Source organism: Crotalus tigris, unplaced genomic scaffold (assembly GCF_016545835.1).
Source record: "Crotalus tigris isolate CLP2741 ecotype Arizona unplaced genomic scaffold, ASM1654583v1 scf7180000018335.1346539, whole genome shotgun sequence".
In the NCBI taxonomy this organism is placed as follows: Eukaryota; Metazoa; Chordata; class Lepidosauria; order Squamata; family Viperidae; genus Crotalus; species Crotalus tigris.
Window position 1 is genome coordinate 1,005,196 of NW_024096950.1, and position 27,141 is coordinate 1,032,336.

Consider the following 27,141-nt stretch of genomic DNA (forward strand, 5'->3'; position numbering starts at 1 on the left):
ATCTGTTGTGACTACTACTCTGTCTGGTTCCCTGAAGGGGGACCCCCTGAGGAGAGCTGGAGATAGCCACCACCTGAGGGAGTGTCGTACTCTCGGAGGTATGCCTACCCTCTTCCGGGATGCACTGATTTGTTGTTTCTGAAACGGGAGCATGAACCATTGCAGTTCTCTTGAGTGCAGCCTTGCCCAAGGAACTATTGCTATGGTCGATATCATCTTCCCTAGCCGCTGGGAAAGACAGACCAGCGTCACTGACTGACCGCGGCTTACCTGTTTTACGGCTTTCTTTATGCTGCTGAGGCGTTCCTGTGATAGGTACACCTTGCATTCCTTTGTGTCTATGACCGCTCCCAGGTGGAGTATTCTCGTAGTTGGGGTTAGATGGCTCTTTGGAAAGTTCACCGAGAAGCCGTGGTCCTGCAGCATTTTTATCACTAACTTTAGGTCCGCCCGAGACTGCTGGGCGGACGATGACTGGATTAGAATATCGTCCAGGTAGCACTGGACTCTGACTGGTACGTTTCTTAGTTGTGCTGCCAGAACTGCCAGAATCTTGGTGAACACCCTGGGCGCTGATGACAGGCCGAATGGAAGTGCCCTGTATTGAAAATGGTGCCCCCTGTAGGCAAACCGTAGAAAGCGGCGGTGAGCCAGAGAGATAGGGATGTGCAAGTATGCCTCCGTGAGGTCGATCGATGCCAGAAAATCCCCTTTCCTTACGCTTCCAAGGATGGAGCGTAGTGTCTGCATTTTGAATTTGCGGTATTTTATGTAGAAATTTAGCCTTTTCAAATCCAAAACGGCTCTCCAACCCCCCGAGGGTTTTGGGACCACGAAGAGGATAGAATAAAACCCCTGGTCTCTCTGGTTCATAGGCACCGGCTCTACGGCCCGTATGTTTAGAAGGTGCTGAACGGCCTCGTTCATGAGCCTTCTCTTTGTTGGGTTTGTGGGACAGGGGCACGGGCGGAAGCGGTTCGGGGGCTTTGAGAGAAATTCTAGAGATAGACCATGACGTATGGTGTTCCTGACCCATACGTCCGTGGTGGTCTCTTCCCACTGGGGAGCAAACCCTGCTAGTCTGCCCCCTATGGGAAGGTCTGGGCGGGAGTCATCTGGTACGGCGGAAGGGGCGGTTGTTCCCCCGAAAGGGCCGTCTTCCCTGTGTTTGCCTATGTCTTGTGTTCTGTCTGTCCCCCTGTCTTTCCCTATCCTGTCTAGCTTGGAAGGGTTGGGAATTTTGAAAGTAGTTGACCCTGGCTTCCGTACGAAAGGATTGTTTCCTTCCCCAGGAGCCGGGTCTCTTGTCCTGCCTTTTAAGCATGTGTTTAAGGACCTTGCGCTTGTCCTTGTTCTCTGTCAGGTATGGCGTTAGTGCCTCACCAAACAGCTTTGCCCCTTGGTACGGAGCCGAAGCCAATTTCCACTTGGATTTGGTATCCGCCTGCCAGTTCTTTAGCCAGAGGATGCGCCTGCTCGTGTTGTTTGCCGCCATTGCCTTGGCTGAAAACTTGGTCGCTAAAAGTGTTGCGTCCGACGCATATTCCGTGGCCGCTACCATTTTGCTGAGTTCCTGGTGAGTGCGTATATCCTCCATGGGAACCCGGCCCTGTAACTCACGGAGCCAACAAAGTGTGGCTCTGGAGAAAAAGGACGCAGAGGTAGACGCCCTGGTAGCCCAAGCTATTGCCTGGTGCGTTCTCCTGTAGTTGGACTCACTCTTTCGGTCCTCGGCTTTAAGAGCCTCAGCAAAATCTCCTGATATGGCCGTGTCCGATATCAGGGGACCTATGGGTTCGTCCACCACCGGCACCTCCAATGTTCCCTCTAGCTCCCTTGCTACGTTAAATAGCTTCCTCTCCGCATTGCTAGGAAGCGGTAGGGAGGTTGGCGCTGCCCACTGTTTCCTTATTGTGTTTAGGAACATGGTCGGGCATGGTATGCGGTGTTGAGTGGTTACCTTTTCGGCGAACGTCGGCTCAGCCTCCATGTCAACTGTGACAGGCTCCGCTGGTGTCCCATGCCCCAGATGGGCTGTGGCCTCAGCCTTGCGCAGAATAGTAACAAAAAGAGAAGGGTTAAACAGGCCGCTGAAGGACGGCCCTTGAGGTGAGGTGTCCTCCTCCTCCTCAGACATTTGAATCCCTTGTGACGTACCTGGCTGGTCCAGGTAAGCTTCCTCAGAGACCGACGAGTCTGAGATGGAGGAGAGGTCCTGATGGTCCTCCGTTTCCTCCCGATGCCTCGTTCTAAGTCCTAGAGGCTTGGCTTTTGAAGTTTGAGCCCTGGCCTCAAATGCACGGTCCACTGCCTGTGCTATTAGGGTAGCTAGCAGATCCCCTGTCAATGCAGGAGGAGTGACCATTGCCTGCGACCCTGCAGGTGCTGTGGTTAGCATGGTCCTCGGGGTTTCCTGTAACCTCCGTGGGGAGGGGGATCGGGAGAGCGATGAGAATTCGCCTATCCCACCCTCTGTTTGGGACTGTGATGAGTTCCCTAATGACCAAATGGCCCGTGGGGATGAAGGGAGACCCAGCGGTAGGTCAGGACCTATTCCCCCATTCTGCCTATTTTCAATTCTGGCCCTTTTCTGGGCTCTGTCGAACTCTTTTTCTAGGGCTTGGTGTCTTCTGATTGCCTGTTTGTCAGCCTTCTTTGATGACTTCCTTGCAGCCTTTCTAGGGGCTGCAGAGGATTCCGAATCCTCTGAAGCAGGTGCTCCAGAGGATGAAGGCGGGGCTCCAGTGGAGGGAATGATTGCTTCCTCCATTCTCCACTAACGCTGGGCCGCGATAGGGGGGACCCAGGTAGTAGGAGAGCTCCAACTTTGAGTAAGGACAGGCGCACTACTGGGGGCGTCTGGAACTCAGGAGCAGACTCTGCAAAATTGTCAGAGTTAGTCACTGTGCACGGATAAGAACAGGCACGCTAATGGGAATGCCTGGAACCCGGCTTGACTATGGTGGGTAAGGACAGGCATGCGACTGGGGATGCCTGGAACCCACCACTAAATCCAGAGGCGTACGGGCCACTAATGGGGGACCCGAAGTCTGGGAGGAGCCAAAGGCAACTAAACACAGTTAGTTATGAAAGGTTCTTATTTACTTTAGGTAGAAGACACCAAGTCCTGGAACCAGTAGCTATGTGTCTGATTTGAATGTCTCTGAATGAATAATAGATGCTTTAGTACCCCAGTACTGCTTGCCTATTAATTCACTCCAGCGGCTGAACCTAGCTTTCTTAAGGAACTTTAACTCCCCTGTTTGGACAAAAAATATGGCCGCCGCTGCCAGGAAACTACTGCGCATGTGTTAACAAGGCTGCCTATGCCACGTGCGGTTGTAACAAAGAGCTGCGCGTGCTTCCAGCTGTGCAGACAATGGCGCCTCGTTTAAAAAATCCTGAACAGCCTGGAGTGAAAAGACTGCTCCTTCGCACGCCAGCTGTTTCCCTTAATCAATCTCCCTCCCAGCATGCGTCCCCTTTGTCCTCCGCTTCCCTTGCTAACTGCTTGCCTTTCTGTCTTTTTTTTTGTTTGTTTGTTTGTTTGTTTTAAACGCGAGGGGTTGCCCGAGCCTCCCCGTTTGTTTAAGGCGGCTGCCGGCTGCTGGAAGGTGGCTGGGGTTGGTTAGGGAGGGGAGTTAGGGATTTCCCCCTTTTAAGTGGGGGTGGTTTCCCCTGTAGGAATCTGACTTCCTGAGTTTTACAATTTAGCAAGGAAATTTTGAGTGGTCAATTAAATTGAATTAAATTATCTCTAATTAACTTTTAAACTAAGCAATTTCAGCTACTAGAAAAAATCCCCCTTAATGGAAAGGAACTATACCTGCCCAGGAGCCAAAAGTTGTAGATGTCTCGCATGGCCAGATCAGTCAAGACTAAAGGATCATGGTCCAAGACGGGGCGTGGCAACTTTGGCTGACTGATCTGATTGGCCAGGAATACAGTCTCAACCCACTGCGTGGATTATCCATCTCCAGTGCTGGAGAAACATTGTGATTGTTCTATAAATGCAGAATTGGAAACAAAGGATATTGTGAGTTTATAATTTTTCACCAGGAGTCCTGGTGGCGCAGTGGTTAGAATGCAGTATTGCAAGTTAACTCTGCCCACTGCCAGGAGTTTGATCCTGACTGGCTCAAGGTTGACTCAGCCTTCCATCCTTCCGAGGTTGGTAAAATGAGGACCCAAATTGTAAACTCTGTGAACTGCTTAGAGAAGGCTGTAAAGCAATATGAAGAGGTATGTAAGCCTATGCGCTTTTACTAAGTGCTATTGCTATGAAATGATGATCAGACTTAAACTGTAGCATTGGCACCTAAGATAAATTTCTTACTAGGATTCTTTAGAACAAGTCCTTCAGAGCTCATTCCTAGCCATCAACATAACATGGTGCCCAATTCTTGAAAAATAGTAAAAATATTAAAATGTGGCTATACATCAGTTTACATCAAACATTAGGATAAATGAAGTATTCCAATTCTTTGAAAGGATTCTAAAATAGAATGAAAAGGGAAATAGATCATTTGCAATATTCTTGAATCCCAGAAAGTTCATAATTTGGTTAAAAAAATATACAGAGGTTTGTCACTAGAATCAAGACTTTAAAAATGAGTCATTTTGTATGAAAAAAAAATACAAAATAAAAAATCAATTATTATTTCCTAATTGGAGACAAGGACCTATTTCTATTGATAATAACATTCCCATTATAGAATTGTAAACATTTGAAAAAATGATTGTCTGTCTGTCCATCCATCCATCCATCCATCCACCTTATATAATTATTCATCTCACCAAAAGCAATTCTAGGTAATGTACCACAAAACTAAAACCAATGAAAAAACATAAAACTGCAATCACTATTAGTTCTAATAAAAACACTGAAAAATCTAAAAAAAACCCAAAACAAATGAAAAAATAAGAGATGAAGAGATAATATTTTTCTTTCTTTGCAAATGAAACCACACTCCCAATTACATGGATATATTTCTATACTAAAGCAATAACTTTATTAGCCAACTTAAGGCTTGATTGAATTTCCTGAGCCGTATGTGATTCCAAATATCTTGAGTACAGTCTCTAAAACCCTTTTAAAAATTGCTTCCAGTTTGTAACTGATTTAATGTGACGTGAGGTAAAAATATCAAATATACAGCAAGTTATCATCTTGATACCACTTGGTCAAATCTGAATTACATTTAAATTTAATCAAATTTGGCTTTTATCCTGCTTGTTAACCTGTTTGTTAATCTCATTTTGGCTACATTTCTGGGATGCACCCAGATTTTGGTGCTTGTGGGAAGCCAAAATAATTCATTTTTTTACTATGTACCAAAGCTTCACAGATTTATCTGTCGTGTTCTTAGAAGGAATAAGAAATTATCCATTTTGGCATCAGCTGTTGAAACTATAAGCTTCAGCTTTTGGCAACTTCTGTTTTCTACACTTTCTCATTTAATGTTACTCATTCCATATACTAATTCCGCATACTTTCCATGACTGTATTTTTAGCATGGGACATGAAATAAAAGTGAGAAAGAAAAGAGAAAGAGAAGTCAGCTAAAGAACACACTGTATCTAGATTATATGCAGAACACACAAGGATTATAAATGGATGCTATTTGGAGGCTGTGTCCAAACTCAGGGAAATATACTATATTAAATGTTACTACAAACTTACAACAGGTCATTTAGTAACCCTTCAAAGTTACAACAGCATTGAAAAAAGTGACTTATTACAGCTTTTAACACTTATGACTGTTACAGCATCCCCGTGGTCACATGATCAAAATATTTATGGCGGTTAAACCATCCTGGAGTCAAGTGATTGTCTTTTGCGACGAGCAAAGTCAATGGGGAAGCCAGATTCACCTAACAACTGTGTCACTAAGTTAACAACTGCAATAATTCACTTAACAACTGTAGCAAGAAAGGTCATAAAATGAGGCAAAACTCACTTAACAAATGTCTCACTTAGCAACATAAATTTTGGGCTCAATTGTAGTCGTAATTTGAGGACTTCCTGTATTCTGATCTAATCTGCAACAGAAATTCTGTAATTTATCAAATTTTAGCGGAAAGGTAAAAAATTTTAAGAATCTGACTGTCAAGCAATGGAAAATCAGGAGATTCAGACAGTTCAAATGAGTACTCAGATTTATTGCAAGCTTAAGCTGTCTATAAGAATCTGCCCAACTAACAGTCAAGGGAAATGAGCGGGAGATAAGAAGAAATTCAAGGTGGGCTGGACTAAGATCTCCTGCAGATGTGAAGAGACTTGAGACTTATGATGCTTTTGACCCCTCCATTGGGCTCAGCCTGGTCATCTCCTACACTAGGTGAATCAGTCAATGGTGTTTTTGCTTTATTTGCCATTTATCTCACTTATTTTGTTTTTTGGGGGTTTTTTTGGACATAGGTTTGATTGGGTCTTAGCGAAGACTGCTCCAACAGGAAAATGCAGGTAGTCCTCAGCTTACAATCTTAGTAATTTTGAGATGAAGGAATTTAGCATTTAAAGTGAGTGACTGACCCAAAGTCACCCAATGGGCTTTCAATCCTAAAAGAGTAGTAGAATTCATGGTATCTTAGTTCTGTAATCCAGCACCTTCACCATTACACCAAACTGGATCTCTAATATGTTGTGGGTGGAAGTTATATTAAACTAAGTTTGATTTACTGAAATAAGTTCTCTCTCTTTTATCTATAAAAAGTCCATTTAAAAAACTTCATGCATTTATATATTCATTCATTCATCCACCAAGCAAATTTGGGAAGAGACCCTTGACATTTTAATTTCAAATAGAATTTTACTTCTCCCTTCCTCCATAAATGCATGCCAGCAAGTCAAACATATCCATTTAAGAAAGTAATTCTCAGACAGAACGGGTGGGAGAAAAGCTGAGCCAAAACAATGACACATTTTTCAGCTTTTCAAAAATGTATAATTAAATACTTTCTTCCTGTAAAATATTAAACTGGAAGAGAACTACATCACTGCACATACTTCCAGCAAAAATGGAGTGGGCATGAGTCATTCAAATGTTTTTAGTACAGAAGTACTTTTTCAAAATATATGTTTCATATCACATAAAGCTCTGTGAATGAGTAAGAACACATTCAGGTAAAAATAAAGGGGGGAATTAACTTTCTGATTAACTTAGAATTAACTTTCTAAGGCATGGGTGTCAATCTCGATTGGGTCACATGGCGTATTGTGATGTATCGCGACATTTTTTGCCTTTGCGGAGTAGTAAGTGTGAAAAATAATCATAAGCCACATTTTTCAGTACCATTGTAATTTGAATGGTCACTAAACAAATGGTTGTAAGTTGAGAACTAGATATATTTTGGAACTCTGAATATGAATAGTCAACTCTTGAGGAGGCATTAAGATTTGTTTTCATGGCACTAATGTGGAAATGGCTGTACATTGCCTTGTCCTCAAACCAATTTGCATTCTTGGATGAAGAGCCTTACCAAGACAATGGTCAAACAAGGGTTTGAACCTGGGTCAAGCAAACAATTTGAAAAAAGTGTCCCAAGTCTCTCCCAATTCACACACAGATAAGATAAAGAAACAAAGGAGAGGCACATTCAGACTTGCAAATTTCTGATATTATAGGTGTTTCAACAAAAGGAATCCTGTTCTATATGGCATTGGTTTCTTAATCTAGTCTATCTTGAAGAAACATCTAGTGATCTTTCTTCATCATGTCTATGGAGATTCTCAATCATCCAGGTCATGGTTGTCCCAAAGGTGCTTTTTTTTTTTTCCCCCAAAAGGCAACTGGACTTTTTTTTTCCTTTGAAAACATTTCACTTCCCATCCAAGAAGCTTCTTCAGTTCTAATTAACTGGTGGGGAATGGAAGGATTTGCAAAGATGTGTAAAGAATATAAATCTTCACCAAATAGTTAGAACTGAAGAAGCTTCTTGGATGAGAAGTGAGACATTTTCAAAGGGAAAAAACCAAGAAAGTCCAGTTGCCTTTTGAAGAAAGAAAAAAAAAAGCACCTATGGGATTTCCTTCAGTATGTTTCAGGAACTAAGATATACTAAAATCATTTCCTATTCTTTAGAGCTATGTTACTGAATAAGAATAGAGTAAGAATAAATACGATAGGGTGATTTCAGTACACATATCTGAATGCTCTGAATTTAATTTAATGGGGAAGGAAGTAAAGAGGAATTCAGCCTTCTTAAAAAAAAAAGTCAAACCTTGCTCTGGAATGGAAAGTGAAATTAAATGTTTAGCTCTTGAAGGCAGAGAGGGGAAAAAAAGTTTTATTACATAATCCTACAATAACCTTCAAGTCCTGGAAACAGACATTTCTAGAAAGGGATTATTTTAATCTCTTTTTAAAGCCAACCTCATGACTTGGGGGGTTGTGGGAGCAATCCCACGGGATAATTGGAAACTTCAGTTTTTCATGGAAGAAATTTCTAAGCACAGACTCTTTCCCAATCCCTCCTTGCTAGCTTCCAAGTGTCAGTCACAACCTGAACAAATGACTCTTTTGATAGGGAATCCACTTAACCTGATTACAATCAACTTCAGCTTTTTTCTTCTTTTTTTTTTTGAAACTCTCCAGTATCTCTGCTCAGATTCTACATTACAAGAACTCCGTTCCAGGCCATCGTGGATTCTCGTGGATTTAATTGTGGATTCTCTCACATTGATTCATAGTTTTATCAACATCCCAACTGAGATTCCTTCTATATTAATGGATACTAAATGTTTGGATTCCCCCATTTTTGACCCTTAAGGTTTTCCAATGATACAGATATCAACACAACATCCAGACTGTCAAAGGCCCTTAACAGAACTCATCTGCTGCTCATTTCTTGGCTACTGCCAAGACAATCTATTTCCATTTCAGTTCCAGGCCTTACCCCAAAGCAATGTTACACACAGATGTGAGATCAATTAAAACAGATGTTAAGCCTGTTGCCTATTGTATCCATGCTGTGCATTTCCAAATAAAGATGCGAACAGAAGACTTCCCTCTCATTGGAAAGTAGCCGTACTTTCATATAGTAAGTTGTGGATCTGCAGTGTATTTTATCTGCAGCTTACATGGTTGAAGTCACCAAAACTGTGCCAAGAAAACTATTTGACTATTTCTCTGGCCCCTCCAGGATCTATACCCAATCCGATTATTACTTGGGTTGTTTTAGGAGGGCTATGCCACTATAAATGTCATTTGGAGGAAAGGTTACCCCTTCTCTTATGGCAGACATGTCAAACACAAGGCCCGGGGGCCGGATGCAGCCCATGAAGTGGTTTCATGTGGTCCGCAAAGCCATCCTGGAAACAGTGAGGGAACGGCCCCCGCTGCCTTGGCCCTGGCCAGCTGGGAGCCAATATACAATTTTGCAGTGGCCATCTATGTTGAAACGCATTCAGTCTTAGCTCCACAAGGCCGTCTGGAACCAGCGAGGAACCAGCCCCTACCGTGTCAGCCCTGCCCCCTGGGTGCATGCTGGGGAGGTGTCACCCTTTGTGAGGACTGAAGAAACGCACCATGCCTTGGCACTTGCCTCGGTCCCACCCCCTTCTGCCAGAGACCCTCAGATCTGTCCCACTCCTGCCCAGGCCCCCACAGGCACCCTTGATGCGAACAATGTAGAGCTGGCCATGCCCACCCAGTAGGCCACACCCACTCTTCACACCCACCCAGTAGGCCACACCCACCTCCTTCCCCGAGGGCAACCACAATGCTGATGCGGCCCTCAATGAAATTGAGTTTGACACCTCTGTCTTATGGCAATCAGAAAAAAATCCAGATATGTCTACTGGTGAAGAAGGTTGGGAATCTCAGAGTAAGGATTGAGACAATAATTGCAATAGAAGAGAGTATTTCTGGCTCAGGGATGAACTATGGCATCCTTGGTGCTCTCTGAGCTTGATTGTTTGCTTGCAGTCATTTCATTACCATTACCAAATTTGTCAATGAAAGGAAACAACCAATCAGAGAGCAACAAGGACCCCAGTAATTGTATTATGCCATGGTCAGAGAAACATAGCACAATTGTTCTGTGTGCCCTCACCCTTAAATAACACAAAAGAATATAGCAGAAACGAACTCTGTATACAAAAATACAGCAGACATGAACTTGGGATAAAGACACTGATTGAACAACCATTTGTCTGAAATATAAGGCAGATTTCCCCAAACTTTCTGGGTTGGCAGCCCATAGTGTGGGGGGAAGGGGGATGTTTTTGTGGGCGGAGCAGGTGCATGTGTGGTGCACGAGTAGCTGTGTCGTTCACGGCAATGCTCACATGAGTGGGGCCACAAGTACCTGCAATGAGGCTTGTGCAAGTTTAGTCACGAGCATCCGCAACGAGGTTCATGTGAGTGGGGCTGCAAATGCCCCCAATGATTCTCGCACAAGTGGGACTACGAACTGATGCTTGCGTGAGTGGAACAATGACATGAGTAGGGCCACACACACATGCACACAAACCACCCAGCCAGTCACGGAGCCTGGTGGCAATTAGGAGCGCCCCACTAATGGGCCATGGCGTACAGTTTGGGGACCCCTGGTATAGGGTCTCCTGCTTGAGCAGGAGGTTGGACTAGAAGACCTCCAAGGTCCCTTCCAACTCTGTTATGCTGTTATTCAACCATGAGGTCACCTTTCTTGACTTACAATGTTGCTTTACTATTCATGGGTATATTTCAAGTAATAAGGGCTATCAGAAAGTTTCTACCTCCCTGAAGGAGTGCAAGAAAAATATTCTCTAGCCATCTTAGCATCTCAGCGGAATTCACTGAGAACAGAATCACAAGGTGATAACGAGGGTCAAACTACATGTTACTTTAAAACCATTGCCTCCTCCTCCTCCTCCTTCTAGCGTTTCTTAAATTGTGGTCTTAGGACCTCTGGGTGTCTCCCAAGATGCTCTCAGTGACCCTTGAAATCAAATTCATTTGCCAGATATTGAAGATATTTGCCAAAACATAAAATAATCACACTTCACATCATCTGTTTTTGTTAAAATTAGTTTGTCATGAAAAAGATTTGTGTTAATACCTAACAGTTTTATTTTTACACAAGTCAATAAATATTCAATGGAATCATCATTTTTTAATTTTTTTGAATACATATACAATAAATGTTACCCATATAAAAAGGTAAAAGTAAAGGTAAAGGTCTCCCCTGTCCAGTTGTGTCCAGCTCTAGGGGTGGTCCTCATCTCCGTTTCTTTGCTGAGGAAAGCCAACGTTGTCTGAAGACATTTCTGTGGTCATGTGGCCAATGTGGTGTGTGCTGAAGATCGTGGAATGCTGTTACCTTCCCACCAAAGTGATACCTATTTATCTACTCACATTTACATATTTTAGAACTGTTAGGTGGATAGGAGCTGGAGCAAGTAATGGGAGCTCACCCCATCGCGTGGCGCTCGGGTCTCAAACCAACTGACAGGCTCAGCGTCTTTAACTGCTGAGCTATCCTGCTGATATAAATAAAAGCTTTTATTAGGGTTCTTCATCGTTTTTAAAAGTCTGGGAAGTTGTGCAAAGAGGAGAAGGTTGAAGAAACACAGCTCTAGACCAGTGGTTCTCAACCTTTTTAATGCTGCGACCCATAACCAGTCGTAAGTCGAGGACTACTCAACCGGTTGTAAGTCAAGGACTATTCAACTGGTGCAGCACCGTTTGCAGAATGGGACTTTTGGTGGGCTCAGCAGGGCAGAGACAGCCTGGACAATTCCTATTGGCTTTTGAAAGCCAATAGAATTAGACTCTATTCAAGAGAGTCTATTCTATTGGCTTTCAAAAGCCAATAGAATAAAAGGGAGTAGCACAGCTAAGGAAAAGGGGGAAAAATATGGCGGACTGCATTGTTTGGCGACCCCCGTGAAATGGTCGTTCGACCCCAAATGGGGTCCCGACCCACAGGTTGAGAACCACAGCTCTAGACTAACTGCTTAGTGCAGGTAGAGGCTTTAACTCTGTATCCAGAACGGGCTTCTTAAACTTCAGTTTGCTCTCTTTACTTGATCTGAGTTGAGAAATCACAGGGGAAGGAATGGGAAAGATTTGAAGGCCTGATCTGGATTCTAATTAAAACATATTTTTCATGAAGGAAAATTGGGGGGGAAGCTTATGCTTGAGCAATTAAGCAGTTTCCCAAACGATTTCAATTTTCAACCTGTCCGGTCATGACTAAAGACCAACCAAACCCATAGTTTTAACCCTCCAGCAATCCAGTCTTGGGGTGTTGTAAATTCCTTGGGCTTCAGATGCTGTGAAGTCAAGTAGAGTTCATTCTTTCCCACAGAAGATGATGAAATTAATGGGACAGGGATCAAATTACGTGAGATCAGAACTTTAAAAAGTGCTCAACACATGAAGTGTTTTTTTTTTTTTTTGAACCTCTCCTATTATCATAACCTGAAACCAAAGATACAGCGCTGGGATCATTGCAACACTATATATTTAATTTACGCAATATGCTTTGGCAATATAATCCACAGTATTAGTATGGATCTGTGACGTCCAGATCCATACAAGAAGAAACAATTGCTGGTCTCCTACAACCACAATCTCTCCTTTTTAAAAGTCTAACCTAGCATATTATAAAAGCTCAGAAACTTTGTTTCATGAAATCGATGAAGCTGATACATTTTCTGTTGTTGAACCTTCAGAATGGGGTCTTTAATGAACTGCACAGATGACTTACTGTGGTGGTGGATTCAACCCCTCACTTTCTATGAATCTATGAATATTGGCAGCAGGAAGCTACTGAAACACCAGTGGCCTCAATGATTCTCAAAAGAGGGTTAATGACCAGATAACTGTAAGGAATATAAATTCTTCCATCCTCTACCATTCAGTCAGAACTAAGGAAGCTTCTCGGATGAGAAGTGAAATGTACTCAAGGAAAAAAACAAAGTCCAGTTGCCTGTTGAAAAAGCATCTTTGGGGCAACCATGACCTGGATGACATAAACCAGGGGTAGGCAACCTTGACTCTTTATGACTCGTGGACTTCAACTCCCAAAATTCCTGAGCCAGCCATGCTGAGGGGAAAGGGAGAGATTTCCAAGCTGAGCCATGCTGGCTCAGGAATTCTGGGAGTTGAAGTCCACGAGTCAGGAAGCGGCCTAGGCCTAGGCCAGGGTAGGCAACCTTGGCTCTTTTATGACTCGTGGACTTCAACTCCCAGAATTCCTGAGCCAGCCATGCTGAGGGGAAAGGGAGAGGTTTCCAAGCTGAGCCATGTTGGCTCAGGAATTCTGGGAGTTGAAGTCCACGAGTCATAAAAGAGCCAAGGTTGCCTACCCCTGACATAGACATTTAACGGAAACACTGAAATTTAACCCCTTCCTTTCTAGGAAGCTATGAATATTGGCAGTAGGAAGCTGCGATCCTGAAATAGTGAAATTTATGCCTCTCCTTCTCTCCCTGTGCTTTTGCTCTGCACACTCATAGTAGGAAAAGAAAAGAAACAGGACTGTAGCAAAACAGAATGAAACATGCATGCAAGATTTCAATGCTATGGGAGGGAGGGAGGGAGGGAGGAAGGGGCAGCAAACAGCTTACGAGGACTACATCTGCATCTCTGCAGGTTTTATGACAATTAAGTAACCCTTGATGGCAGGAGACACACTGGATAGTCCAAGTGAAAGTCTTGCCCAGCGTGTGTTCCAAGCAGTGTAGCAGTGAACTCAGTTGTCAAATGCCTGTTCCCGCCTCCTGTCAAAAGGAACCGAAGGCTTATGCCGTGGTCACCAGGCAAGGAAATCCTGTGGTGACAAACCCGTCTGCCAATTTTTTGTGACAGGAAAGAGATGCTGCTCCACCAAAGAGAATCCGAGAGGCCCCTTCATTAATTTATCAGCAGCTCCAAATGCTGAGAAGACCATCTGTTCAGTGAGGGAACGGAGCCCAATCTGTCAGCAATTTCTAATCTTAATTGCTGAATTAGATGAGCCTAAACTGGAGCAAATTGGTTACTGAGCTATTTGTATGAGTGTCTGCTGAAACCTGACATTCTCTATTTCTTGTTTTGAAAAGTTCTTTGGTCCAAAATATTCCTGAAATGTGTGCACAACTAGACACTGGCGAAGTTTTCTTAAAAAGAGTAACCAAAAACTAAAGTTAATTGATGTGAAAGTATTATTGAATGCATTTTAATCCATTAATAAATGCTATTTCCTAGTGAGCAGATTCTAATTAAAAGTATGCACCCTATAACTTGGCATTTCAGACTACACTGCAATAATTTAAAGCAGACAGAAGTTTTTCCTAACTAGACCCCTTTGACTTCTTTTGCTCCTCAAATAATTTGCTGTCTACCTGTACCAAAGGTGCTTTTTCAAGAGGCAACTGGACTTTCTTGTTTTTCTTTGAAGATGTTTCACTTCTCATCTAAGAAGCTTCTTCTGGTTCTTGGATGAGAAGCGAAACATCTTCAAAGAAAAACAAGAAAGTCCAGTTGCCTCTTGAAAAAGTATCTTTGGGACAACCATGAACTGGATGACTGAGAATCTCCATAGAAATTTATCTACCTGTACATTTTAAAACATAACAGAAAATTTGGATTTTCATTGCAAACCTTAAGTTTGCACTCATGCCTACACCATAAATATATCTATTCACAGCTGCATATAGATAAAGATATAGATAAAGATATAGAGATGTGTGTGTGTGTGTATATATATATATATATATATATATATATATATATATATATATATATATATATATAGAGAGAGAGAGAGAGACACTATGCCAGAAAAATCAATATCATGCAAACAGTGATTGTAACATAGGGCAGCATTTTCAACCTAGATCTGTTCAGATAGGTTGGATTTAAATTCCATGAGTCTCTGCCAACATGGCTATTGCCAATTCTCTTTTCAGTATAATATGAAAAGTTATTATAATTACACCAAGAAGATAATGCTAGTGATTAAAACACAGAGATAATCAAACATCTTGTCAAGAAACTATCAAGACCTAGAACTAAGGAGAAATTTCCTATTAGAACTGTGAGATAGAACAATTAATCAGTGGAATGGATTGCCTTCAGAACTTGTGGGTACTCCAACACAGGTGGTTTTAAAGAAACAATTGGACAACCATTTGTCTGAAATGATATAGGGTCATTCTGCTTGTGCAGGGGTTGGACTAGAAGACCTCCAAGATCCCTTCCAATTCTGTTATTCTATTAAGACAGTGTGGGTTATTCTGTCCTTTCGCCCCCATTTTATTCTTACTAGAGCTTAGATTGATAGATTAGATCCGTGTTTCTCAACCTTGGCAACTACAGACGTCAATTCCCAGAATTCTGATATTCTCCCAATTTGTTCCAGAATTCTGGATTTCTCTCAGCTTGATGGCTGGGGAATTCTAGGAATTTAATTCCACATCTCTTAAAGTTGCCAAGATTGAGCAACATGGAACTAGAACTAAGAAAGTAAACTGTTCATCCAAAATAGCCAGTGAAAACCGAATGATCCTAACTTTTCTTTGTGACAACAAATTTTTCAACACAGATAAAACAGCCAGTCCAGGAAACACACACCAATGGCTCAACATACAGTACAAAATCCTGCTATTAATTTTTTATCTTTTCCATGATCAAGGCATTCTTTTCTATGTAATATATAGATAGCAGACATTCCAATAAACTAGCTGTTGAGCTCCGGAGAAGAATAAACTAATTTTCTACTTTAAATTTAGTTCTCTTACAGGGTCGCCACGGAGATGACCAATTTATCTTGCATGCTTACAGGTATATAGGATATTTCTCTCTGATTGTTATTCTTAGCAACACATCTTGAAAGGTGTATATTTAATAAAAGACCCCCTACTGGGCTAAGAATAGCTTTCCATTTGCTTGTTTGCTTAATTGGGTTGCTGAATTAATCTATTCTCTGGTTCATGCAATAAACTGCACCATGTTTTTACGCTAGAAAAGGCAAGGAACCAAGCTTAGTGTATTATGTGAAGGCAATTACTACACAGTTACTACTGTAGATCTTTAACGGGCCTAGTTAGAGGAAAGCTACCATACATTTCCAGGGTGGCAAATTCTGACTTTCAAGTCAGTGCTTGCCGTGTTTCAGAGCTTTGGAGGAAGTTACACTCTTCCCTTCTGAACAAACTTACATTTTTTTTAAAAGAAAAAGACTGTAATTTGTTTTTTTAAAAACATGATGGCACGTTTATACAATGTATAGGTATGAAACTTTTGTTGTTGCTGTTGTTGGCTTTGGTTCAAAAGCTTCCTGCTAGAAACTCTCGAAAACTGTCATGGGTGATACTTTTTTCCCCCGTCATTTCCTCTCAACACTCATATCTGATTAGAGCAAGTTTCAAAACTAACAATTGCTTAGCAGAAGCTAACGAGTTCTACTTCCCTTTTGCTCTTGACTAAACTGATATATGGACCAGATATTTCATAGTCTAGGGCTTTTCAACCTTTTCACCTATTGTACCACTTTTAAGATATGGCAACATCCGAGTACCACCAGTCGCCTAGCAAGGTGTCAAAAGCTTGATGATCAAAAAAAAAAAAAAGGAAAAAAGTGATAAAGTACAAGTAGTCCTCGACTTACAACAGTTCGCTTAGTAACTGTTTGAAGTTACAATGGCACTGAAAAAAGTGCCCCCCAAGGCACAGCCGAGCAAGGCACCTGCCTGCCCACCCGGCGGCACTCTTCCTCCTGTCTGAGGTTTTCATTGTTGTGAGCATTTCTGTTGAAGATTGGCAGCGGGGGCAGGATGGGGGGTGTTTGGTTTTTCTTCCCCCGTCTGCTGGGTGGTTGCAGCAGGTTTTGGTCACTTCACATGACCCCGGGACACTGTGACTGTCAAAAATATGAATCAGTTGCCAAACATCTGAATGTAAATCACAAGACTCTGGGGATGCTGCAACATTCCAGCTGATCGGTGCTTCTTCTGGGCTTAGAAGTGCCAGAATCAGCACCAAGCTCCAGCTGGAGCTGGTTGCTGATCCTGGCGCTTCCACTGAGCCCTGACAGCCCTGCAGCTCCAGCCATCTCTCGCTCAGGCTTGTGTGGTGCTGCCACTGGTTCAGCTCATTCCCCTCCCCGCTACCACTTTTCTGGGATGGTGGCGTACCACCTGCCAGGTGCCAATGTACTACAGGTGGTACCCATACCGCTGGTTGAAAAGCCCTGTCATAGTCAAACCTCATGCTAAGCATTGGGTAGATTTCTTACTGCATTAAACCAGGGTTATCTATTTAAGGTGCAGCTTCTGATCCAGCATAACACACTGAATAAGCCCTGTTTTTGTTTAATATGAGTGAGAACCAGCTAGTCTGCACTCGTCCACTCAATTAACTAGGAAGCAAGAATAATCAAACCCAAAACCTACTTATGACTACAATTGAGCTCAACATTTCTGTTGCTAAGTAAGACAAGTGAATTTTGCCCCCCTTTTACAACCTTTGTCACAGTTGTAAAGTGAATCACTGCAGTTATTAAGGCAGTAACATGCTTGTTAAGTAAATCTGGCTTTCCCACTGACTTTGCAACGATTGACATAAGTCACTTTTTTTAGCACTGTTGTAATTTCGGTCACTAAATGAATGGCTGGCTGTAAGTTAAAGGTTGTGTTGTGCAAGCCTACTTTTGAGTAAATACATGGTGCCAACTTCCCAGATCTAGAAGTGCTGAGATCACAAACCTCAGGCAAGGTTTGAAGTGCGCATTCTGGGTTTTTGAAACCGTTCCTGGATGCCAAGTTGAAAAAAGAACAACCTCTTTATACACTTCACATTTTACTTACTGTAATTAAAACATGCATGCAATCACTGCCTTTTAGCAGAGCTTCCAAAGCTGTTTACAAATATAAAGCCTGTTAAAACAAAGTTGTTTTAAAGCCCAACACTATTCAGTCTACACAGATCTGTGTTGGGGTGAGGTGGCTGGCTGTGCTTCCCTCTCTCCCATCTGTCAGGCTTTCATACAGATAGTCCTCGGCTTACGACCACAACTGAGCCCAAAATTTATGTTGCCAAGTGAGACAACTGTTAACTGAATTTTCCCCCATTTTACTACCGTTCTTCTGTTGTTAAGTGAATCACTGCAACTGATAAGTTACTAACCCAGTTGTTAAATGAATCGGGCTTCCCCATTGACTTTGCTTGTCGCAAAAGGGGATCACATGACACACACACACACACACACACACACACACACAAACTGCAACTGTCATAAATATGAGTCAGTTGTCAAGCTGCGGACTTTTGATTACCTGACCATGGGGATGCTGCAATGGTGGCAAGTGGCAGAAAAAACACGATCGTAAGCTCCTTTATTTCCAGGGCCGTTGTAACTTTGAACGGTCACTAAACGAACTGGTGTTAAGTCGAAGACTACCTGTATTTATCTACCAAGCCATTTTTTTAATTGTTATTCTTAATTCAAAGGGCAGCAAGGAGCTCCGACCGGCTGATCGTCGGAATGCCGGCTGTACACACGAGTCTCTGGAGACGCGAGCGAGGGAGCGGCGGCCGAGCACGTGGCGAGGCGCCGTTCCTGGAGGCAAAAAAAGGGGCCGCCTCGCCTCTCTTTCCACTTTCGGCGACCCCGGCCGGCGCCTCGCCTCCCGCCGCTCCGCAAGCCCCACCTGCCCGGTTCGTAACCCTGCAGAGCTGCCGCCGCCCACCTCACAACTCAGCCGAGCCCTCACTCGACACAAACACACACAAACACGCACACAGAGTCACAACCGCCACAGTTCGGCCTCTTGTCAGGCGGCGGGCTGAGGAAGCGAACAGCCGCCGCCGCCCCCCCTCAGGCCTGGCGGGAGCCGAAAAGGCGCGGGAGAAGGAAAGTCCGGGCGCCGTTTCGCCGGCCAGCAGTTCTCCTCAGGGTGGGTGGACGGGGCCTCTTCCACACGGTCAGCCGTCCGGCTAAGGAAGAGAGCCGGCTCGCGCAAGGCAGACGCTTCCCTCCGCCCCCGCCCCGGAGGCTGCCTTCCCTTCCTACGACGCCCGTCCACGGCTGGCTCCCCCATCCCGGCCCGAAAGTTGGAGCTGCTGCTTCTTCGCCGAGCCGCCCTCGACTCGAGCCCGGAGGCGTCTCGGTCTGCCTCCTCCGCACGGTCCGCGTTGCGGCCGAGCGGGGAGCCCCATCGCGCTCGCTTCCCCGCAAGGCAGGCGCTCCCCAAGACGCCTTTGCCCGGCTGACTCCTTCCCGCGCCCGTCGCTGCCCTCCGGGAACCCTGACCCTCCTCTCCGGCGCCGTTCCAACGTTCGGCTGGCGACACGCGGGTCAGAGGGGCTTCCGCCAAAGCCGGGCGTTCCCCATCTTCCCTCCTGCCCGCTCGCTCGCTCGCTCGCTCGTCCGAGCCGGCTATCCCAGGGACGGACTCCCGCTCCGCTTGGCCACAGAGGCGCGGCGGCGCTCGGCTCTCCTCCTTTGCCCCTGAAGGAAGCCCGCCTGGGAAAGGGCAGTCGGCTGGGGCGGCGCGACACCCGGTCGCCTTCCCGCGGAGCCCGCGGTCGCGCCCCCTCGCTCTTCCCGAGAAACTGAGGTCTGGGGCGCGCTACGCCGCCAAGCAGGCAGCCCGGCAGCCGCTCACTCACCGCGTCCGCCTCCAGGCAGCTCGCCGCCTCTCCCTTTGTCGTGCTGAAGTGGCCGCGGCCGCTCGCGGGTCCGAGCCAACCGCGGGGAACCTCCTTTTGGCGCCGGCACAGCCCCTCTGCCGCCGCCGCCTCCTCCTCCTCCTCCTCCGCCCTCCTCCTCCACGCGAGCACGCCGGACTGCCTGCCAGCCTGCCTGCCCTAATATAGGGCTCTCTCCCCGAGAAAGCCACGTGGATGCGAGCGAGTGCAAAACTGGCTCCGGAGGGGCGCAGCGGGCGGGGGCCTGCCTTCTCGGCCCGGGATCGGAGGGGGGTCTTGGGCCGAGTTGGCTCGGCCGGGCTCTCCATCGGATAGGGAACACGCGCGGGCGTGTGTGTGTGTGTGTGTAAGTAACAAACCGGGCGAGAGGGGGCGAGTGTGTGTGTGTAAGTAAGTAACAAACCGGGCGAGAGGGGGGCGAGTGTGTGTGTGTGTGTGTGTGTGTGTGTGTGTAAGTAACAAACCGGGCGAGAGGGGGCGAGGGAGCAATTGCGCTGCGGAGTCAACCGACCCTGAGGCCGAGGGCTGCTAGTCCGCAAAACGCGCCCTTTCCCAGCTCACACGAGGACCGATCCGCTTGTGGTTGTGGGGATCCAGCGCTGTTTCCAGCGGGTGGTGGTGATCGGGCCGCCCTTTCCCCACCCAACCCCCCTCCCCCGCCTCTGATTTCTTTGTTCAAGACCTCGCCTGTTAAAAGTGCAACAACGCGGCTGGCTTGGCCGACCCACCGGATCGTGTGAACGCGCCGAGAGAAAAGGCTGCGATTTGTGCGCTAACGTTTTTCTTTCCCCCAGAGTCAAGAGAGGTCGGGGGGAAGCCGGCGAGGCGGGGAGAGGGGGCGGACAGGGACGATTTAAAGTTCCTTTTCGGAGCTGCTGCTGCTTCTGCTGCGTCGAAAAGGAAAGGGAAAACCCGCCGGCCCGAAAGCGCTCCAGACCACAAGAGGGGGGCCTTTCGTTGGAGAAAACCTGGTTGGCATCGGCGGGAGAAAACCGATTGTCCCGAAGCGTTCAGTCTCTGGACAGTTTCAGCAGCCATCAAATCCCCCCCTTCCTCTTCTCTCTCTCTTCTCTCTTTCTCTTTCCCTCTCTTCTCTCTCTCCCTCTGCCCCCTCTTTCTCTCTTTCTCTCCCTCCCTCTCTTTCTCTCTCTCCCTCTTTCCCCCCCTCTCTCCCTCTGCCCCCTTTCCCCCTCTCCGTCTCTCCTCCTCATTCTTTCCCTCTTTTTTCTTTCTGCCTTTTTCTCTCTCCCCCATCTCTCCTCCCTCTCTTTCTCTCCCTCCCTCTCTTTCTCTCTCTCCCTCTGCCCCCTTTCCCCCTCTCCGTCTCTCTCTCCCCCTCATTCTTTCCCCCTTTTTTCTTTCTGACTTTTTCTCTCTCCTTCCTTTCTCTCCCTCTCCCTCTCCCCCCCCCCTCTCTGTATGAAAAAAAGAGAGAGAGAGAGATTTGGAGAAGCAGATTCATAGAGGGCCAGACCTGAAGATCGGAGCTACACGGTGGATACAAAGCTGTTCCTTTCGTCAACGTTCAACAACGTCCTTTCGTTCCGTTCAGAGCGTGGTCGGTCGCTTGCAGACATTTCATTATTACCCCGACTAAGTATCCCCCCCCCCAGTGCTAATGAAACGTCGGCTCGCGAACGATCAAGTTCAGAGAGCACCAAAGACCCCCACACAACCCAACCCTTAAGCTACAGCTCTCGCCTTCTCTTGAAACTGCCACCATCCCTTTCCATCCTCCGGGCTTCTCCGTGTCTCGGAGACCGCAGCTGAACAGATTTAGCCGTGAAAAACGAAAGCTAAACTACAATTGGTCTCAAGCTGGAGGATGTTTCCTTTAAGCCGCGTTTAAAGCGCCGCGATTGACAGGAGCCAAAGCGGAGCTAGCAACTCTGGGCTGCGCGCTGGGTGGATGGCAGGAGCGAGCGAGGGTGTCCCCACGCGGGCAGTAGAGGAGCGCAGCCGAACCGGAGGAGGGGAAAAAAAAAGGCTCTGTAAAACGGGGGGGGGGGAGAGAAATCCGTCTAGGGGCGATGCGGTGGGAGAACTTAAGTTTTCTGGGCAATGTTTTACCCTTGCAGGACTCTGCTTCATTTACAAGACGTGAAAGAGTCCAAGCCAGAGGTTCTCAAAAAGCTGGCTGAGGAATTCTGGGAGTTGAAGTCCACAAGTCTTAAAGTTGCCAAGGTTGAGAACCCCTGGTCCAAGCGATGTTTTTCCTCGTCTCCATCTAATGAAGGAGAAACTTCCTACCAGCGAGGACAATCAACCAGTGGAACAGCTTGCCTTCAGACGTTCAGACAGTCACTTATCTGAAATGGTCTAGGACAGGAGTCTTCAAACTTGGCCCTTTTATGACTTGGGGACTTCAACTCACATAATTTCTCAGCCAGGCACGCTGGCTGAGGAATTCTGGGAGTTGAAGTCCACAAGTCATAAAAGGGCCTAGTTTGAAGACCCCTGGTATAGGATCTCCTGCTTGAGCAGGGGGCTGGACTAGAAGACCTCCAAGGTTCCTTCCAGCTCGATTCTGATTCTGATTCTAATCTTTTTGTGGTTTTGCATTACTTCTTCAATCCTTTCTTTTTTTGAGGGGGGTGGGGGTGGATTTAGCATGGGGGAAAAGGTGGCGTAACCCCAGAATGCCTTTTGATTGGAAGCCCAAGGCGTCTTCAATCTGGAAACACCCCATTGTGTGTCCTGTGCCAGGAGTGAACAATTTTTTTTTATGACTGGAGGCCATAGTGTCCTTTTTTTAAATCCAGCTACTAAGAGCAACAATCCATGAAGCTGGAATTTGCATATTTTACAAGCTGGCTCACTCTTTCTCTCTCTGCTTAATATGCCTATTTTCCTTTAAAATAAATAAATAAATAAATGGGAAATGGTGCTGAAATAATTACATGTTTTGCCTCTAAACCAGAGGTCTTCAAACCTGGCCCTTTTATGACTTGTGGACTTCAACTCCCAGAATTCCTCAGCCAGCGTGCCTGGCTGAGGAATTCTGGGAGTTGAAGTCCACAAGTCATAAAAGGGCCAGGTTTGAAGACCCCTGCTCTAAACTTCGAGGACACAGTCCTGGGAGATCTTAAGGACAGCCAAAGAAGGAGAACACCGTTCATTTATTGACCATTCCAAGTTACAACAGTACTTGTGACTTATGACCATTTTTCACATTTCAGATCACTGCAGCATCCTCTCGTCAAGACACATGGCAAGTGGCTTGCATTTATGACCATTGCAGTGTCCCAGGGTCATGTGATCACCTTTTGAGACCTTCTGACAAGCAAAATCAACGGTAACAGAGGGCAATTCAAAAGTGGGGAGAGCTGTCTTGTCTAATTTATTTATTAGTATCCTACCAGCATGCAAGGAAAGAATATGAAGCTGCAGAGACAAAGGCATTGAGAAATTGCTAAACTGGATTTCTTGCCTAAGATGGGACTAAAACTCATGATTTCCCAGTTTCTCTCCTGGTGTCTTAACCACTAGACCAGACTAGCTTTGTTTTTCCTCTTTGAATCAATCATTTTTGCATTTTTACTGAATCTTCTTCTCCTCTTTGTCAAAAAAAACAAGGGAGTGTTGAGAGCAAAATCAGCTTTTGTGTGTGTGTGCCAGGTAATCTGTATTTTACATTGTCTAACCAAGCCTAGCCTGCCAGTTTGGCAACAGATTCAATTCTGCACCCTCTTAAAATCACACCTAGTTTTATAGAATCCAGCTGCAGTATATACAAGTGTTTGACACCAACTGATTGCTGATGAGATGACAGATCCAATCATCATTTTTTCTTCAGCTTTTTTTTTTTTAAAATGCCTTTAAATTAAACTTTGACTTCTGGAGATTGCCTGGACAAGTCTCTGCAGTTTTCTTGGCAAGGTTTCAGAAATGATTTGCCTTTTTTTGCTTCTTCCTAGGGCTGAGAGAGCATGATTGGCCCAAGATCACCAAGCAGATTTTGTATCTAAGGTGGGATTAGAACTTATGATCTCCTGGTTTCTAACCTTGATGCCTTAACCAGTACCCCAAACACGATAGTTCTCCATTATATTGCATTTGTATGCGGTTTGCTTGCTTCACAGTAGCAGATAGGAAAGTGCTCCAGAGGGTTATTACCATCACCCAGAGGACTATTGGCTGCCCTCTCCTCACCCCCCCCCCGGACGAACTGTACAGTTCCCATTGTCTTAGGAAAGCTCAAAATATTCATCCCGGACATTCTGTTTTTGAACTATTACCATCTGGCAGCTGGTATAGGATAATAAAAAAGAAAGACAAAACAGGCTGAAAAATAGTTTTTACCCCAGAACTGTAACCATATTAAATACCACAGTATAGTTCAACATTGAAGTGCAATGTTAGGGGCAGCACAATGGTGAATAAAATGTGAAGGATGTGTGTATATAATGTATGTTCTTATTTGTGGTTTTTACTTGGGTGTAGTGTGCACTGTGGTCAGCACTTAATTTTGTTGTGAGTTACACAATGACAATAAAGATATTCTATTTTGCAGTGAGGATTGTATTTGCTCAGCACTGGAAGAAGGAAGGAATGCCACTAGACGAAGAGATAATCAAGAAGATATTGGACGGCGTTGAAATGGACAGACTTACATTGAGGATCAAAGAGAAAGAAGATGCAGAATATTTTCAAAGATGGAATTTATTTTATCAATGGTTGGGAAAAAATGGGTAGAAACTAAGAAGGCAACTTGTATTATTAAGCAAACAAATTAACCTGGACAGCACGATGTTTATTAAGCACTAATCAAATGTAATCATAGAAAATTAATAAAAAAAAATTGAAAAAAGATATTCTATATTCTAAGTTTTGGTTCCCTATCACGTTCTAGGATAGGGAAATTTGTGGAATGGAAGTGGTTGACTATTGGAATAGTTTCTTTTTTCTGAAGAAAGTTCTCAGCTGCTCTGAATTGGTTACATGATCCTTGGGTTTCTAGCTGTTCCATGGATTTAAGGAACACGATTTAAGGAACAGAGGAGTAAAATATATTAGTCATGTTAATTAAGTAGAATGTTATGTTCAAATGAAGATTACTTTTGAGTAGCCTGTGTTTACTGCCCCTGTCAGCTCTTGAATATAAACTGTTCAATATAAAAGTCAGAGGAAAACCCAGTGTATCAGCTTCTCAACTAAAATGTCAACACGGTGAAAGGTAATAATAAAAAGAGCTCTCCAACTCTTGTTGTGCTTCATTCTTCTCAGATCAAGTGCTAAGTGGTCCATCAGATAAACGTGAAGAGCAAAATGAAGGGCAGAACTAGGACTGAGAGGAATATACCAGGAATTTCCATTTACTTTGAGCTAAAAATCTCCAGAGCTGGATAAATTGCACGTAGAGTACTGCAAGAAGTCAATCAATCAATTAGAACAGAGCTGGAAGGGACCATGGAGGTCATCTAGTCCAACCCCCTGCTCAGGCAGGAGACCCTATACCAGGGGTAGGCAACCTTGGCTCTTTTATGACTCGTGGACTTCAACTCCCAGAATTCCTGAGCCAGCCATGCCACGATGGTATATTTTTCTGTCAAAAAGCGCCCTAACAATGCCTTGATTTGTTTAATGACCATCAAAAAAGGTCATAAAGTCAAGTCTGGTAATGTGGATGCCTCAACTTATGACCATCATGACTTAGGATGGAAATTCCAGGTTCCAGTAGGGTCACAAGTTAAGGACTGCCTGTAAAACATTAAGCTTTCCCCTATTTTCTCCTGTGGCTGGTTTCTGGGTTAGGGTTTTCTATCCAGCAAACTTCAGCAATTCTGCGAGGCTTTGCAATTTCTACTTATTTGCAAATGTAGCGACAGTGGAGAGTGGAGGCGAGCGGAGCCCAACAGCAGGCAGCATAAAGACTAATCCAACTTCAAAGACTCACAGGACCGGCTCCTGGAAACTTATGCTTTCCAGATATTTTAGATTATCTTCACAACCAATAAGCAGAAAAGATTTAGAACTGGAGGTTGCAGTACACTGGAAACCCAAAAGGACATAAATACATAGAGGCACTCAGTCATGCACATAGATTACCTACTCCTAGTTTCCTCCCTGAATGCTTCAGCTACTTCTCCGATCTTTCACTTGATTCCCAATGTCAGATTTTAAGTGGCTCTTAATAACTATTCAGCTTTTTTGGTCCAGCTTTAATGATTCATCAATAGACACAGCCATAAGGACGCTCCCATTCACAGCAGCCAAGCACCCAAATTTATAACCTGAAAAGATCAAAGGGCTCTCCTTTCCCTAGGCCTGTTTATCCCAGCCTCTTTATGAACATTTAAACCACAACAAAGTTCTGTCTTGTTGGTCCACCTCTTTTCAATGGAGATCCACCTGGTCAATTATCCAGCTAGCATTTTATTGGCAGTGCCAACTGATGCTTCCCATTTCCCTTTCTCCGTTGGCTTGAAAGCTAATGTAACTGCTTAATTATTGATGGGTGATTGTTGGTTGGTTGGTTGGTTGGTTGGATGGTGGGATGATGGGATGGTAGGTTGGATGATTGAGTAGCTGATTAAATAAATAAATATGAGCCAGTTGTGTGCTGCAGCTGCCGAAAGAAGCTAACACAGTGCTTGGCTGCATTAACAGAGGGATAGGATCAAGATCATGTGAAGTGTTAATACCACTTTATAACGAACTTGGAATACTGCATCCAATTTTGGTCACCATGATGTAAAAAAGATGTTGAGACTCGGAAAGGGTGCAGAGAAGAGCAACAAAGATGATCAGGGGACTGGAGGCTAAAACATAGATGGAACGGTTGCTGGAATTGGATATGTCTAGTGTAATGAAGAGAAGGACAAGGGGGGGGACATGATAGCAGTGTTGCAATATCTCAGGGGCTGCCCCAAAGAAGAGGGAGTCAAGCTATTCTCCAAAGCACTTGAAGGCAGGACAAGAAGCAACGGATGGAAACTAATCAAGGAGAGAAGCAACCTAGAACTAAGGAGAAACTTCCTGACAGTTAGAAGAATTAGCCAGTGGAACAACCTGCCTCCAGAAGCTGTGAAGGCTCCAACACTGGAAGTTTTTAAGAAGTGACTGGACAGCCATTTGTCTGAAATGGTATAGGGTTTCCTGCCTGAGCAGGGGGTTGGACTAGATGACCTCCAAGGTCCCTTCCAACTTTATTATTATTATTGTTGTTGTTGTTGTTATTATTATTATTATTATTATTATTATTATTATTATTATTATCTTCTTTACCTATTTATTTTTAAAGTGTATTTTGAATCTGGGGTCCTTCTGCCAAATATTAATGACAATGTTCTCTAAAAATTGGAGATGAATTTGGGCATAGCCAGGAAGAAGAATCAGGGTGCCCAGATGATGGACAAAGTTTATCATGTATTACTGAATCGAACGTTTTGCAGAGGTCTATGTAGATTCCATCTACAGCTTTGCCTTGATCAAAACAATGCAAAAGTTGTAAATTACATGACAATTTTTCCTGAACCCGAATTATTTGCAGGATAATAAGTTGTTTTCCTCCCTA

The 27,141-nt window shown here is 44.6% G+C and overlaps 1 protein-coding gene and 1 long non-coding RNA gene across 3 annotated transcripts in view; one reads left to right on the plus strand and one right to left on the minus strand.

Annotated features, from left to right (window-relative positions):
• ST3GAL1 (ST3 beta-galactoside alpha-2,3-sialyltransferase 1) overlaps positions 1 to 19,716 on the minus strand; it is a 128,591-nt gene extending 108,875 nt beyond the window's left edge. Inside the window, exon 1 of one of the 2 annotated variants that reach the window (XM_039350466.1) lies at positions 19,587 to 19,716. The gene's annotated coding sequence lies outside the window, so the exon portion shown is untranslated. The remainder of the gene's footprint in view (positions 1 to 19,586) is intronic. The other variant, XM_039350469.1, reaches the window with a different exon arrangement.
• A 122-nt stretch (positions 19,717 to 19,838) lies between these two features.
• Positions 19,839 to 23,594, plus strand: LOC120311230. The gene is made up of 3 exons (XR_005557559.1): positions 19,839 to 19,971; positions 22,805 to 22,920; positions 23,543 to 23,594. It is a non-coding gene; the product is annotated as an uncharacterized LOC120311230 (long non-coding RNA).
• Positions 23,595 to 27,141: the final 3,547 nt, after the last annotated feature.